This window comes from Pipistrellus hanaki, assembly GCF_964339955.1.
Source record: "Pipistrellus hanaki genome assembly, chromosome: 14".
In the NCBI taxonomy this organism is placed as follows: Eukaryota; Metazoa; Chordata; class Mammalia; order Chiroptera; family Vespertilionidae; genus Pipistrellus; species Pipistrellus hanaki.
The window spans coordinates 16,319,594-16,335,816 of NC_140516.1; the positions used below are offsets into that span (position 1 = coordinate 16,319,594).

The 16,223-nt window shown below is 53.9% G+C and overlaps 1 protein-coding gene across 1 annotated transcript in view; it reads right to left on the reverse strand.

Moving 5' to 3' along the window:
* LOC311632903 (cadherin-23-like) overlaps positions 1-13,712 on the reverse strand; it is a 299,605-nt gene extending 285,893 nt beyond the window's left edge. Inside the window, exon 1 of the mRNA XM_084904920.1 lies at positions 13,575-13,712. The gene's annotated coding sequence lies outside the window, so the exon portion shown is untranslated. The remainder of the gene's footprint in view (positions 1-13,574) is intronic.
* Between the last annotated feature and the right edge of the window lie 2,511 nt (positions 13,713-16,223).

Below are 16,223 nucleotides of genomic sequence, written 5' to 3' on the forward strand. Positions count from 1 at the left end.
TAATTACACTATAAAGCTTATACCGGTGTAAGGAGAGTAAAATGGACCCAACAAAAATATACTGAGTAGCCAGATTATTATGATTTCTGAACGTATAATAAGTTGGCTACTCATTTTGTGTGTGTGTGTGTGAGTGTCTGTGTATTAGAGGCCCGTTGCATGAATTTGTGCATGGGTGTGGTCCAGCTAGCGTGACCAGGGGGAGGGGACATGGGTGGTTGGCAGGCCTGCCTGCTTGTCAAACTCCTGTTCGAGGGGACAATTTACATATTAGCCTTTTATTATATAGGATATACATTGAGTGGTCAGATTATTATGCATTCAGAGATCATAATAATCTGGCTACTCAAGATGTGTGTGTGTGTGTGTGTGTATTTAAAAAAACACATAATGGATGTGTATAGCAGCCTTCTTTTTTAAAATATATTTTTATTGATTTTTTTTGTACAGAGAGGAAGAGAGAGAGATAAGAGAGTTAGAAACATCAATGAGAAACACCGATCAGCTGCCTCCTGCACACCCCCTACTGGGAATGTGCCCGCAACCAAGGTACATGCCCTTGACCGGAATCGAACCTGGGACCCTTCAGTCCACAGGCTAGCAGCCTTCTTTATGATAGTCAAAAACTAGAGAAGGCCCAATTGTCTGTCCATGGTAGAATGAATAAATTGAGGTATATGCACACAACGGAATACCACACAGTGATGAGAACAAGCAAATGTAACTATACACAACAGGATGAATCTCACAAATAATTAGAGTGGAAGGAAATATCACACAGAGAACGTGCTGTACGATTCAATTTCTATGACGTTCAAACAGACAACATGAGTGTGTGAGAATAGAAGTCAGGGTGGGAGTTACCTTTGGGACTAGTGACAGGCAGATGGCTCCTGATAATTTCTTGTTTCTTGGTTTGGGTAGTGATTATATGGGAGCAGTCACTTTGTGATCATTCAAGCTGTACTCATATGATTTGCACACTTTTCTCTGTTACACTTCAATTAAAAAGCTGACTAAAAAGCCCCTGCTGGATTGGCACCATCTGCGCTACTAACCATACACTGCCCTGCCTCGCTTCCTGCCCTCCCACCACGGGAGCACCGTGCCAGTGGGCATGGAAAGAAGCCACAGTCTCTGGGCAAAGGGGCCTCTTCCTCCGTGAAGACTTCCAGGAGTGCATCCTCACCCCACACACATCACCTCCTTGGAACCCACACAGCCTTTCTCATGGTTACTCCTAACGGCCACCACCTGAAAGCCTGAGCCTCAAGAATGCAGCCTGCAAGACTGAGCCTCAAGAATGCAGGAGCTGAGGGTAACAGAGGCATGACAGTAACTATTAGCTGAGACTAGCAATAGCATACTAACAACGAATAACAACATTTGTTGAGCATTCACTATGTAAGCATTTTACATGCAATAATTCAAATAATCCTCCCCTAAGTCACCCTCTTAGCGCAGTAGGCAGCGCGTCAGTCTCATAATCAAATAATCCTCCCCAAGCCCTTCAAAATAGGTACTATTGGCATCCTTATTTTCCGCATAAGGAAAACTGAAGAACTGAATGATTAGTTAAATTGCCTAAGGTCACACAGCCATGATTAGAAGAGCCGGGATTCACTCCTGGATGGTCTGGATTCCTGGGGCCCCCGGCTACACCCACCAGACAGGCACCAGTGAAGAGATGCTCTCCCTCTTTCCCAGGCAAACCATGTGTCTATCTGTGGCCAGCGGTGAGGCGTGCATGGAGGTAAATAACCTCGTGCAGGCCTGGTTCTAAGACTAGAGGGTAGCAAGCTCGCTGGGCCTGGGCTCCTGGGCCTAGGGAAGTGGCTGAGGCTGCAGCATGGGTGTGGGGAAGTCCCCTCCCAATCCCAGGGAGGAGGGCCCGAGACCCCCTCAGGGGTGAAACCTCTGCTAGCAGCACTCGGGACAAAGGAGGAAGTAGAGGCGGGATCCCCTTTTCCCATCCCAGGCACTGGCCAGGGCCCTTCTGTCTCCAAACCCCAGGCCAGGAGTCTGGAAACAGCTTCGGGGGAGGTAAAGCCAGCTTCCCCTAAATAAGGTGACCAGACGTCCTGCTTTTAGAATCTTTCTAAAAATCAAAACTTTTTTAAAACAGCACGGGACGTGGGACAAATTGTTAAAAATCGGGACTGTCCCGCCAAAAGCCAGACGCCTGGTCACCTTACCTAAGTAGGAATTCTAGCATCTCACACCCTCACCCCTCATCCTACACATCAGATACCAGTTCCTCCTTGTGTCTGCCTCTAGGCTCTGCTGCTGCAATTGGAGCTCCTCTCCCTTTGCTCGTCCTAAGGAGGCCTCCTCTCTTCCCAGAGGCTTGCTGTGCTTTCCTGAGGGGTGAGGGGGGTACAGAGCCTCCGCTGTGCCAGGTCTGGGCTGCTGGAGCCTGGCTCCCGTGACCAACACTGAAAACGACAGACACCACAGCATAAGAAGGAACAGTCGGGGTCACCTGCCCCCACTTACATCAGACGGCGCTCCCCTCGTCAGAGGCCAGTGCCTGGGGAGTCCTGCCCGGGGACCGGCATTCTCCATGGCGGCCTGGAGTAGCCCAGAGAGGGGGCCACCTTGGCTACGGGGGCAGCACATCGGTGCCAGAGCCCGAGGCAGGCTGACTCCCAGCTCAGCTCGCGGGCCACGGCCAGGCCTGCAGGGCACCGCACGGCGGGAGCGGCCGGCTCCTGCACGCGGCCATGGCCGGGCGGCGGGCACACAGGCAGGTGCACCTGTGTGAGGTGCGCACGCGCATGCACACTCCGCCAGGGCCACCTGGGTCAGAGCCAGAGGGGGGGGAGCTGTGAGTGCAGAGCACTCCTGAGCCAGGCCACTGAGGGGAGAGGAAGGAGGAAGCAGATGCTGGGTCTCCACCCGGCCTCTCCCAGTCCCCTCTGTCCTCGCCAGACCCCCGGGCCCTCCGCAGTGGCTCCTCGGGAAGCTGTGAAACACGCAGGTGCAATGAGGTCACCTAGTTAGCAGCCTCCTTCCCGCTGTATTATTCATGGGCTCCCTTCTTCCGGCCCCAGCTCCAGTTTCCAGCGGCCCTCGGGCTCCGCGTGGCAGGTCCGCTTGGCCGGCAGGTCTAGACTATGGCAGCACCCACTCTTCACATGACCTTCTTGTCCCTTCCTAGGATGCAGCCACCCCTGTGCTAACTCCCCCCACCAGCTGGCACACAGCACTTCAGGGGGAAGGGGAGAGCAATGGGGTCAGTGAGGAAGAGCAAAGAGGAAAAACCTTGGCTGAGTCAGGCACGAGATGCTGACATTCCCAAAGGGAGTGCAGAAACTCTCTCTCTCTCTCTCTCTCTCTCTCTCTCTCTCTCTCTCTCTCTCTCTCTGTCACACACACACACACACACACACACACACACATTTCATGGCTAACATTTAAAGTAAGAAACACTGTAAATAGTGTTCTGAATTGACTCTACCAAACATGGTCCTTTGAATAGTGTGAGCTCATGGGAAACAAGGACCATGGTTTGTCTGTCTCCGTACCTTAGTCACTAAGACTTAGTGAGCCTTGCACAGTGTCCTGCAAACAGTAGGTGCTTAATAAACAGCAGGCTGACTTGTACGCTTGGATCAAAAGATGGATGTCAAGTTGATAGAGTGGGCATAGTCATGAAGACCCTGCTGTTGGGCTTAGAGGTGTTCATGTTATTTAAAGACCTAGGTCAGCCGAAACAAGGTTTGGCTCAGTGGATAGAGTGTCTGTCTGCGGACTGAAAGGTCCCAGGTTCGATTCTGGTCAAGGGCATGCACCTTGGTTGCGGGCACAACCCCGGTAGGGGGTGTGCAGGAGGCAGCTGGTCGATGTTTCTCTCTCTTCGGCGTTTCTAGCTCTCTATCCCTTTCCCTTCCTCTCTGTGGAAAATCAATAAAATATATTTTTTTAAAATAAAAATTAAAAAAATAAATATCTATCTGCACACATCTTGTAAATCCACAGGTCAAGTCCTAGTGATGCGCACAATCCATAGTAATACTGTAGCTAGCCAGCCATCTGTCTATTTACTTACTTACTGGATTTCTGTGTAGCACAATTTACTTTGCCAAGCACAATCCTCTATCTCCTTCCTGAATCACTGGATTGGCTAGAAGGCTTTCCCCCTCCTTCACAGACGAGAAAACTGTGGCTCGGAGAAAAGTCAACACGAGGACTGCCACCGAAGTCTCCACCTGCCTGTCAGGGTGTCCCTCCACCGTCACACATGCCTCCCGCCTCACACCCCCCTGCGGTCACCAACCTGGAGGCCCATCTGGTGAGTCTGGTCCTCCAGGGAGGTGCTCAGGCCAGGCCCAGATCCAGGCTGAGGTCACTTGGCCGGAAGACCGAGGGTAGCTCATTGGCCAGCCTGGCCAATAGCAGGGGGAACGGTGCGAGACTGGCATTAAATCGTAGGAGTCATTGCATTCGACCCCCTAGTTTTACCGGTGGGAAGACTGAAGGGTCTGGGTGGGACCCAGGTCCAAGCAAGTTCAGAGGGCACTAGAGTACATGGCCGGCCCAGGTGAGGGCAGCCTGGTCGGGGGAGATGACCTGTAGTTATTCAGCTGGTGCCATGTCCCCCTCGTCCACTCCCGTGAATATTTAAGTCTCCGCCCAGCCCCATCTCTTCAATGCCTGGGCGCCATGGGCATCCGAATGACCAACCCCAGCCCAGAGTCCATCGCAGGTGAGTCCGGCAGCACTAAACATACGTGACAGGCCCGGATGGAAAGTTCAGCCCTGTCGCCGCCTCTGTGCAGACCTGAGGTGGGTCACGTGTCCTTTCTGGGCACAGTTTCCATCTGCACAGTCAGGGAGGTGGCTCTGGTTTTCTCTGAGTGCAGTACAGAGGGAAGAACAAGGTGAAGGTTACGGAGTCAGACTGCCTTGACTCAAATTCTACCCCACCACCTTCAGGCTGTGTGACTTTGAGGAAACAGCTTAACCTCTCTGTGCCTCAGATCTTGCGTCTGTAAAATACTAGCACAAGTGACGGTAGTCCCTATCGAGTAGGGTTGTTGTCGGGACAAAGCAGGAGGTTTTATGTGATGTGTTAAGCCCAGGGCCTGACACACAGTAAGTGCTTAATAAATGCTGGCCATTGTTATTGCCAGCCCTGACACTCTAAGTCTGTGATAGAAGTCATACTTAACCCGGTCACCCATGGCCCAAAGCCTGCTGAAGCGTTTCCCTACAATGTACGTCCCATGAGGGCAGGAGCCACTGACAGACCCCGGGGCCTCCAACAGTGGCTGGCACACAGTAAAGGCTTCATCAGTGTTTGACAAATCAGTGAATATCCTCGTGGTGTTTTTTTAAAATACTTGAATTTCGTGGCTAACATTTAAAGTAAGAAAATTTTGTATTTTTTTAAAATCTGGATTTCTAGATGATTTTGAAAAATCAAAGTGTTTGCCGAAACCGGTTTGGCTCAGTGGATAGAGCGTCGGCCTGTAGACTGAAGGGTCCCGGGTTCGATTCCGGTAAAGGGCATGTACCTTGGTTGCGGGCACATCCCCAGTAGGGGGTGTGCAAGAGGCAGCTGATCGATGATTCTCTCTCATCGATGTTTCTAACTCTCTATCCCTCTCTCTTCCTCTCTGTAAAAAAAAAAAAAATCAATAAAATATATAATTTAAAAAAAAAAGAAAAAGAAAAATCAAAGTGTTTGGCCACATACCTGCATGAGAACCACAGGCAAGCACAGTAGCAGTGGCGCCCCCTTTGGACAGGGAGAGCATGTGCACCTCGCCACAGTGCCTGCCCACAACCTCACTCTTACCGCAGCCACCTGGTGTGGACCCTGGCCCAGGTGAGTCACAGGTGAAGTCCAGACAGCACAGCACGTGAGATTGGCATGTACCAGCCGCAGAGCCCTCTGCCCAGGGGCACTATTTCCCAGCCCCAGATCCCCTCCCAGTCCTCTTCCCACTCCACATCCAGGAGAGGAGATGGGCCTCCAGGTCTGCTAAGACCCCTTGGGCACCCTACGTTGGACAGGCCAGACCCCCTCCCCCAGAGCACTACCCCAATGCCCATGTTGCTTCCATGACCTTCCAGCCAACCTCCTTCTTGCTTGGAAAGCTTCCAGGTGTAAAAAGCAGTGCCAGGTGAACTTCCTGCTGATCTTTCTCCGAGAAAGTGTGCGGAGATGGGGAAACACGCACATAGGCATGCGCCCCGGAGATAAAGTGCTTTTCTAAAATACTGCATCCACTTCGGGCCCTGCCTGGGTCTCCTGTGGACCGGGGACATGGTGCCCAGGCTGGGGAAGCATGGTCTCTGGAGGAGCTGCCTGTGGGCACAGGGCTCCGGCCCTCACCGCTCCTCTTCCTGGCCCCGCCAGGGCGATTCCACCTTCTCCGAGGGGCCTCCCCCAACCACTCTATCTCCCACCGTTAGCATTTTCCGAGGCAGCTCCCATGACCCTCTGTAATTGCCCTGAGTGTCTATTTATTATCTATTCCTCCAGTTCAACACAGCAGCCACCAGTCACATGTGGCCACTGGGCATTTGAAATAGGCTGAGTCTAAACTGAGACATGCTGTGAAGGCATGCTACCCACCTGATTGTGAAGACGGAATACCAAAATCGGAATGCAAAATATCTCAATAATTCGATATGTTAAAATGATCGTAGTTTGGACATGCTGGGGATAAATAAAATAGATTATCGAAAATAATTTCACCTATTTCTTTTCACTCTTTTAAAGTGGCTCCTAAGAAATTTAATACTACGCTGTGGCTTTCTATTGGACAGCAGTGCTGTGACTCCCAGCGTGGATCCCCAGCAGCTAGACAGAGCCTGGGCCACAGGTGCTGCTCACTACCGTCGCAGTCTAACGGCTGCAGGAACAGCCTCCCCAACAGAGGACTCGAGAGCCTGAGAAGCAAAGAGGATGAGTTTGGAAGGACCGCCTGCCTGGTGCCCAGGATGTGCTGCTTTCCCAGTGGCAGCCCATCCGTGCATCTCCCGCCAAGACAAAGCCTCAGACCTCTGCAGCGGGGCGGAGAGAGGCCCTCGGGTTCCGTAACCGCTGGTTCCTAAAGATGAGATCAGCTCTCCTGGCCCCCAAAGAAAAGGTCAAGGTCAACCTCCTTCCAGAGAAGGGGTGTGGCAGCTGGAGAATAGCAAAGCTGTGGGTAAGCCTGGGGAGGAGGCTAAGCTCTACTTCTAGAAGCTTCTGGAGAACAGAAGAGGAGCAGGGCAGAGCTATAGAGGGGTCTGAAGTGGGGGGTGGGGGCAGCCCACCCTGACCAGAGCCCTGGGAGGCCAGGGAAAGCCAGCATTTCTTGGAGACAGAGCCAGTGATGCAAATGGATGCCCAGACATGGTCCCAGGCACCCCTTTTGTTTCTCTCCCTTTCCTCCCTCTCTCTCTCTCTCCTGCTTTCCCCTCTACTTCCCTCCCTCTCTTGCTTTCACCGGCTCCCAAATTACAGCCTTCTTTCAGTAGCAGACACAATCAAGGTGGTGTGCAGGGGGCCCTGTCACAAATGGCATCGCAGGTCCTCTCCACATGGAGAATGGCCCTTAAAGAGGAAAGCCGTGCGGCTAACAGCCTGCCGTGGGGAAGACGCATCGCCGGAAGGCACGGGCCAGAAAAGACTCCATCCCTCTCAGGCTGACCCCGCGGGAGGCGCTGGGTGAGGTGATTGCAGATCCAGCCCCGGGCTGCGGTCCAGGAGCCACAAGCCTGCCTGGCCTCCTCAACGCACCTCATGCTGAGGCAGGAAGAGCGGAGCTCTGCCCTTGACTGTCCACCACCCTGGCCCAAAGTCACCCAGGGACAGGGCCTAGCAGAAGCCCACTCACACCCTGACTCCGGGCCTCAGTTTCTCCACGTGTAGCATGGTAGACCTAGCCAGTCTCTAAGGATGCTTCTTGCCCTTGGAATAGAGGTCACAAACTCCAGTGACTAAAGGGGGCAAGATGTTGTGCAAATGAGTAAAGCGAGGTCAAAGGTGAGGCCACAGGGAATGGTGAGAACGATGGAGAACTGAAGGCATCGGTGCACCTAAATCTGAAAGGACTGCAGGCCAGACTCCTGTGTGTGACAGAGCCTGAATGGGGTCAGAAGAGCGGCCATTCTGGATGTGGGGTGACACCGCCGGGGAGGGGGCCGAAGGGGCCTGCCAGATGCTCGGAATGCATTTCCACCCAGGTGGCAGTTCCAGGGGCTTATGCATATGTGAAATTCACCCCTTTCATTTAAGGTCTATTGGAACTCATTGTGTTAATATAATCCTCAAGTCAAAGAATGTTTAAAATACAAATAGAAATAAATAAAAAGGGTGACTACAATGCAGCCCCGACCGACAACTGCCAACTGGGAACATACGCCCAACACTGCCAGGTCTAGTCAGATGTCATAAATCTAGATCTCTGTGCAAAAAATTTTACTTTTTAAATGTTGCTAGTGACTAATTCAAAATGGAAAACCACAGCCATACCCCCACCCCCCCACACACACACATGTCTTCAGAAAGAATTAAATTTATAAACTTATAGATTGTCAAGCTCTATACAATAGGAGGTTTCACCCCTTTACTAGAATACAATGTACCTAACACAGAACTCCATCAAAAGACTAATACTAAAAGCTACGACATGCTGCAGCTGTGCTGTGTACCAGTACTGCACAAAGGGCTTCCTATACAACTTTCATCATATTCATGCTTACAGCAAGTCTATGATGTAATTGAAAATTATTCCCATTTAACAGGTGAGAAAACCAAGGCCTGGGCCACATGCTAGACATGGCTTCTGAGCTCAAGAGTGGAAGAACTGGTGTTCAGTCCTAGCACCACCTGCTTCCAAGCTGCCTTAGAAAAATCACGAAGGGGCTGGGTTTATGATCATAATAACCAAGACTATGCAAAGGAAATGTTAAAAATATGAATGCTCATTCTGAGCCTGCTGTGTCTTCCTTGGTGACACAGCCTGAGGCCCCTGAGGCTGAGGACAGATCTCTGATATTCCCATTCCCTTCCTCGATACACAGTGCTACACGGACTTTAATTGCCCAGGTCAGGCGGAGCCTCCAGAGCATGAATCCCAAGACCCAAATCTACAGCCTGGCAAGGAGCAGCAGCCGCAGCCCGCCCCACTCCCCAGGCCAGAGCCAGATTAAATTTCACAGTGAAAGACTAGAAAGCTGTCTCCATGTGGCTACTTCTTAAATACGCCAAGTCTCTCACCGATACCGTTCTGGCCAATAAAGTTGGTAAGAATATGCATTTTCTGCCCTATGGGATTCTATAAAGCTATTTTCATTCCGAACCAAAATAAATATGGCCCATAAATGATTTAATTTTTCTGAATTCTCTTCTGCACAAATGATCACATATTGCTATTACAGATATTCAGATCAAGACATAGAAATTTCCAGCACTCCGGAAGCACCCCTTATCCCCCAGTCATTATGCCCCAGAGCAACCATTCTGACTTCTGTCACATGGGTGGGTTTGCCTACAGCTGCTCCTTTTCTATGGGGCCTGCGCGGCTTCACTGCTTCACTTCTCTGTCGTCCCTGCCACTCCCTATTGCCTTCTATTTGCCTCCTGGCCCCCTGGGCATGAGAGGGTGAGACCTCTACTCTAAAGGTGGGCACTCCAAAAGCCCAGGATATGGCAAGATGGACAGCACTTGCTCCGTCTTGGAAGGAACCGACATGGATAGCTCACACTGGCTATAGGCACACCAAATGCCCTGAGATTGGTGACCAGTGAATGATGGCGCTAGAGAAGGGAGTGGAACTATCACCTGGCCGTAGCCCATTGAGCCAGTCAACACTTATGGAGCACCCACTCACCCAGTGTGGCGGGCCCTGGAGGTGCAAGAAGGAATAAGATACAGCTGGTGCTGAAGAAGCTCACTGTCCAGATGAGGAGCCAGGCCACTACAGAGCGTTAAGAAGCAGCATGGAAGGACAGAGAGGGAGGGAGGCGCGGGCTGGGGAGGCTGCCACCTCACCCACCCACCAGGTGGCACGAAGGTTTCCAGAGTTGGTGACCCGAGCGGCGTCAGTACGCCTCACACAGGTGTGTGGGGCTGGGCAACGAAGAACGCATTCGGATCCCCACTTCTTTTCTACCGGAGGCCAAACACTCCCATCCTAAAACAACCCGCAGAGAAGGGTCCAAATTGTGAATGGCCTCGCTCACATAATACTGGACAAACAGGATTGCCCCAGTGCCAAGAAAAACTCAAATCAAGGCTCAAAATAAAAAGAAATTATTTAAAAAAAAAAAAAAAAAAAAAAAAAAAAAAAAAACAACACTTCAACTGACTTTGAAACCAATGCGTTCAAAGGCAATGAAGTTAACATTAAAAACCATCTTTACATTCTAAAACACTGAATATTTTTAAAACTGGGGGCTAAGAAAACATTAAGATGCTTATTAACCTAGTTAGCGTAGACTCCTTGGCGAAGGAATGCTGTCACATGAGCACTGCTGGTCCATGGCCTCCCACATCTCTGCCTTGCCACCCCAGACTCTGATGGGGCTGACCCTCTCCCTGGCAAAGAGGCCAGCCTCGGGGAAGAATGGTCCTCTTCGGGCAAGGCTGGGAGATCTGAGGCATGCCGTGACCTTTCACCTGTGACACCATTGGCCCCACCAGGTCTCCACTCTCAGGCCAGTCTTGATGGCTCCGTAGTTGCCATTATTCCTCCCAAGGACCAGGCAGGTGACTTGTCACCAGGCCTTGGCATCCTCCTCCTGTGTTGGGGCTAGGGGCTTCCCAAGGGCCCAGGGCAGCAGAAGTGGGCTCTCCGGCCAGCTGGGATGTAAGAGTAGGCTTGGCACAGGGATATAAGATACAGCATAGGGAATATAGTCAATAATATTGTCATAACTAATATGGTCAGATGGGTACTAGGCTTATCAGGGTGATTACTTCATAAGTTTATAAATGCCCAATCACTGGATTATACACCTAAAACTAATATAATATTGTATGCCAACTGTAATTGAAAATTTTAAAATTATTAAAAATGTATACATTTATTTATTTATTTATTTATTTATTTATTAAAGAGTAGGCTTGGTCAGTCCCCTCCCACATGTGGACTCTCTCCCGTTAGCATTTATGCGGCTCCCTTTGCGTAAATCCTGTGGGCACTGAGAGGTGTCATCCTGCCCACCTGGGCGGGACAGATGAAGTGGAAGACAGCGACTCAATTGCTTCCCCTTAAGGGACAGCATCTCCCCAGCCCCAGGCCCCCTCTGCCCGCCTCCTGCCAGCCCGTAGGCAGCACACACCACCAGGTTGTAATTGCACGGGAATTAAATCTATGTGAATTTGTTTAAAATCCCCAAAACACAGATGCCTCCAGCACCGGGGGAAAGCCCTGAGGGTTGACAGCCGTGGACTTCAACCCAACCCTAGCATAACCATCGGAAGAAAGAAGCGCCTGTCTGGTTCTCGTCCCTCCATTCTCAGCCACTGCCGTATTCAAGGCCCTTCCGACCTAGTGGGTGTGGAATTGGAATGCTCATTCCCTAGAAGGCAGTGTGGGCCAGGGCTTCCCAAACTTTACTGAGCAAACAGACCGCTCCAGGATCTTGTTAAATACGGATTCCGGCTCAAGCGGTCTGGGGTGGGGCCCAAGAGCCTGCCTGTGCCACCAGCTGCTCCCGTGGCCACAGGCCCCCCTCAGAGCAGCCAGGCCTCACCTCCCAGAAGTGCGGGCACTTTAAATTAGGACCTCAGAAAGGTGCCCTTTGAAACAGTAAGCTCAGAGAAAAGAATCTCAAATGGTGAAACTGCAGGGAAGGCAGTTTGTTGGGTGGGGAAGCTATTTGGGAGGCAACCATCTGCCAACAGAACCCTCAAATTAAGCCCTTTGTTAAGCAGATGTGAGCAGCCCCGCCATTTTGGGGTCAGAAAGGCCAAGACAGATGTGAAAGGGGCCCAGCCCAGATAAGGCCGGGATGCCAGTGCTGGGCCTCCCCCCCACTCATGCTCGCCTCCACTGCCCACCGCAGAGCCCGGGTCCACACCCCTCACTCTCTCTCTAGGCGGGGTCTTCAGGCCACAGGATTCTCGCGATTCCTACCAAGCAGACCTTCTGCCTTCTTACCCGCCCCAGCCCTGTAATAGCACCAAACATTCCTACCCCCCAGCTAAGACAGCCCCTCCCAGAAGTGACATCTGGTCTCCCACCCCCTGGTGCTGGTCCCGGTGTGCCTACCCCTACAGGAACCAAACATTCATTCCACGCCAGCTCTCCCCACCACGGAGTCACCAGCATCTCACACCTGGTCCCAACCAGGCTCTCTCAGCCCAGCCTAATTCCTCCCGATGGCAGGGGTCTGACTCCACCCAACACACACGCGCGCGCACACACACACACACACACACACACACACACGCACATGCACACGCACACACACGCACATGCACACGCACACGCATAACCCTCATGTGCCTTTTCTGCTTATTTCAAAATCCCCAAATTGGAGTGGGGGCGCTTGCAAAGCAGCTAAAAGGCAAGGGTCTGTGCCCATTCTGGTCTGAAAGGGCAGAGTCCATAGAAGAGTCTGGCGCTGCTTTCTGGATTAGTGGGGAGGATGGGGGGGGCGGGTGCTAACACTCGGGAAAGGCTAATGTCCCCCCGTGGGCTGCTGGCAGCACAGGGCTGGGCGCTGGGGTCGCAGAGGGGCGGCGGCCGGCGGCGAGGGCACAGAATCTCGCTTATAGGGCACAGAGGCTCTGGGTGCCCCCTCTGGGGTGGGGCCCAAGAGCCTGGGAAAGCAAGGGACCGAATGCCCGCCGGCTGGGACTCGCGGGCTCCGCACCGTCCCAGGCTGACCTGCAGGAGAGCCCGAAGCGCAGGCCGCCAGGGAGGGACAGCCAGCACCGCCCCAGGCGGGCCTGCCCTGCCGGGGGACCAGGAAAGCAAAGCGTGAGCCGCACGGGGCTCCCCGCTCCAGAGGGGAGCACCTTCCCAGCGCCTGTCCGGGTTGGGGAGGCTGCAGGGACCTCTGGGGTCGGTCTCTGGCTGGCACCGAGAGGCGAGGAGGGTAGGGAAGAGCTACGTGACTTTAGGTCCCTCGAGCGCCCTAGCCCGTCCGCGGTGGAGGCACAGTCCACCCCACCCCACTGCCCAAATGGAGACCCAGAGCGCAGAAACGGACGGGATGGGATCCCGACGCCCTCTGATCCCCAAAATCCTCCCCACCCCAAACCCCAAACCCCAATCCTCCGCGAGGCGGGGAGAGCAAAGCGCTCGGGTGTCCACGGGTCCGGGAACGGGGTAGGGAACGGAGTGAGTGCCGGTCCTCCCGAGGCCAACGCGGAGGGAATCCGAGTTCCCGGGAATCAAAGTTGCCGCGCGTCTGGCCGCGGGCTCCGAGCCCGGAGAGCCCGGCGCGGGACCGGGGGCCGGGGGTGAGAGGAGGCCCCGGGCGCCTGCCTCGGGCGCCGGCCGCGCCGGGAACAGCGGGTTCGGCGGCTGCGGTCGCGACCCCACGGCTCCAACTTTCGAGCCGCGCGCGGAAGGCGAGGGGCGCGGGGAGGGAGAGCGCGGTGCGCGGCTCTGGGTACCGTGTGCGGGTGTGCAGGGGCGCCGCGCCGCGCCTCGGGCTCCGCTCGCCGCCGGATCGGCCCCCACGGGCCGCCTGCTGGGGTGCCGGCCACCGCCGCCGCGTCTCGCCGCTGGCGCGAAGGCTCATCCGCGGCGCGCCCGCCGCTCCGGGGTCCCCGAGGGCCGTCCGCTCCTCGCCGCCGGCCGCTCGCTCGCTGCAACTTCGGGCTTGCGGGGCGCGCTCCGAACGTCCCGAGCCTCCGCACCCCCGCGCCCCATGCCCGGGGCCGCCCGCCCCGCCCCGCCGGCTCAGCGCCCGGCTGCCGTCGGACGCGCCTCCCCGCAGAGCATCGCGTCCGCAGCCCGCGCCGCGTCCGCTCTCCGTTCTCCGGAGCCGCCGCCGCCGCTCAAGTGCGCGATCAACTTTCCCTCGCTTCCCCCGCCCCGCGCGGCCCCGCCGCCAGACCCCGCCTCCTGACGCTCCTGCTCACCTCCGCCTCGCCCGCCCCCGCCCGCCGACCGTGCCTCTGCGGCGCTCCCCTTCCCTGCACCCCCCCCCCCTTCCCTGCACGATCCGATCCCTGCGCCCCGCGCCGGGGACCCACGCGGACCCCGGGGAACGGCGCGAGGGAGGGCCGGCCGGGCGCTCAGGGCATGAATATTTCAGCGCTGGCAAAGCTGCCCTCTGCCGATGTCATGGCACCGGCTGCTGTGGTAACTCGACGAATCCCCCAAAGGGACGAGGAGGAGGAAGCCCGCAAAAGTGGCTCCAGGTGCTCGCCGGAGCGGCGCCCCGCTGGGCCCCCCGCGGTCCCGGAGAGGGACTAGCGGAGAGAGGGGTGGTGGCCGGGCCAGCCTCCTGTCCGCTCCGCGCTTCTGGCGGATCAGGGAAACGCTCCCGGGAAGACCGAGCCGGCGAGCCAGCCGCAGCTCGGCCTGCCTAGGTGAGCCTGCGCCATCTGTTGGCTTTAAGCGCCCCCTCTCTGCTCTCGAAATCTCCAAACGCCCAACGGCCCGGGAACCTGGTCGCTCTCCAGTCCATGGGGCTGCTTGGCCCAGCTTCCCTCAAACAGCTGCCTTTGCTCGCCCCAATGTGCGCTCCCATCTGCGCCCTCTGCCCCTCATTTGAGCTCACAATGCCTCCAAGTGCTTACAAGGAAGACCCCGAATTGGAAATTATCCTTGAGGTCACCTGAGCACCGGCACACATACAGGAATCCCTTCTGCAGCACCTTGAATAACGGTCTCTCAGCTTCTCTTTGCGCCCCCAGAGTGATGGGAACCTCATGACTTTTCCAGATCACTGGATTCAGAAGGAGTCCTATTCAGGGAGTTGACTTCCCTGATCTTGATTGATCTTTATTTCCCCAGGCTAAACGTTCTGAGTTCTTTTATCTGTTTCTCATAGGACAGGATTTCTGGACCTGTTACTGTTGCAATCAGCATATTGACAATAGCCAGGCTCTGGGCTGAGACTTTTCCCACCTCAACTCACCTACCTCAACAGTTTTTTCCTGGTTAGTCCTGTGTAATCACGGTTTTACTGTAAGAAAACAGGTTTTAGGGAGGTGAGTGACTTGTCTGCATTGTATTGAGCCTAGAAGGTATCTAACTTCAAAGCTCTAATTCTTTACCATTCATCCATCCATTCATTCATTCTTAGTTGCTAATATGTGCTACCTCAAATAGGTTCTGAGAACATGGGGACAGCACAGTCTTGGTCCTTGTACCTTATGGACCTCCTCTAGTGGAACCAGACATTAGTCAATGAAACACAAAAACAGTAAGATTACAGCCAGATCAGTATGGGGAAAAGAGTGCTTTAAGGGTATGAGGCCAAGGGGATCAGGGAAGAGTTCCTGGAGGAGATAAGATCTGAGACCCGAAGGATGAGCAATGGAAAGAGTGTGGGGTTCTAGGGAGGAGAAACAGCATGTGCAAGGCGCTGTAGTGGGAAGGAGCTGGCACGTGTAAGGGAGGGAAGGAAGACAGAACAGCTGGAATGCTGAGCGGGTGGGAGGACAGTGAGTGGAAGAGCTGGAGTGGGAGCAGGGGGCAGGCTATTTAGGGCACGTTGGCTTTAATGTGGGTTTGGTCTTTATCCTAAGAGTTGAAGCCTTGAAGCAGATGGTTGGGGTGGAGATTGAGGGGTGGGAATGTCATGACCTAATTCATGGTTGGAAAAATGGGGAATTAATTTGGAGGTAATAGATGGTAAGAGGAGACCAATTCAATTAAAAATATTTACTGGTCATCTACTATGTGCCAGAAACTTCTAGATCAGGGGTCAGCAAATTGCAGCCTTCAGGTCAAATCCATTATGTTACCCATTTTTATAAATAAAGTTTTAGTGGAACATTAACATGTCCATCCAGCACACACACACACACACAAAGTGAAGGCACACTACCCTGCCCGATTGGTGCTCACAGCTTTTTGCTGTTGAACTCTCCAAGTAACAGAGACCTGGACTGGGGTATTGATAGAAGTGGAGAGATGTGTTATTCAGAAGATAAAAAATCTACAAAATTAGGAGATGGGGTGATTGTGGGGTGAGATAGAAGTAAGTATCAAGGAGTCCGCCAGATTTCTGGCTTATGGAAGTGGACAGGCAGGGTGCCCTTCTCTGAGATGGTATCTCGGAGGACTGGGGGCACCAGAGGAAGATG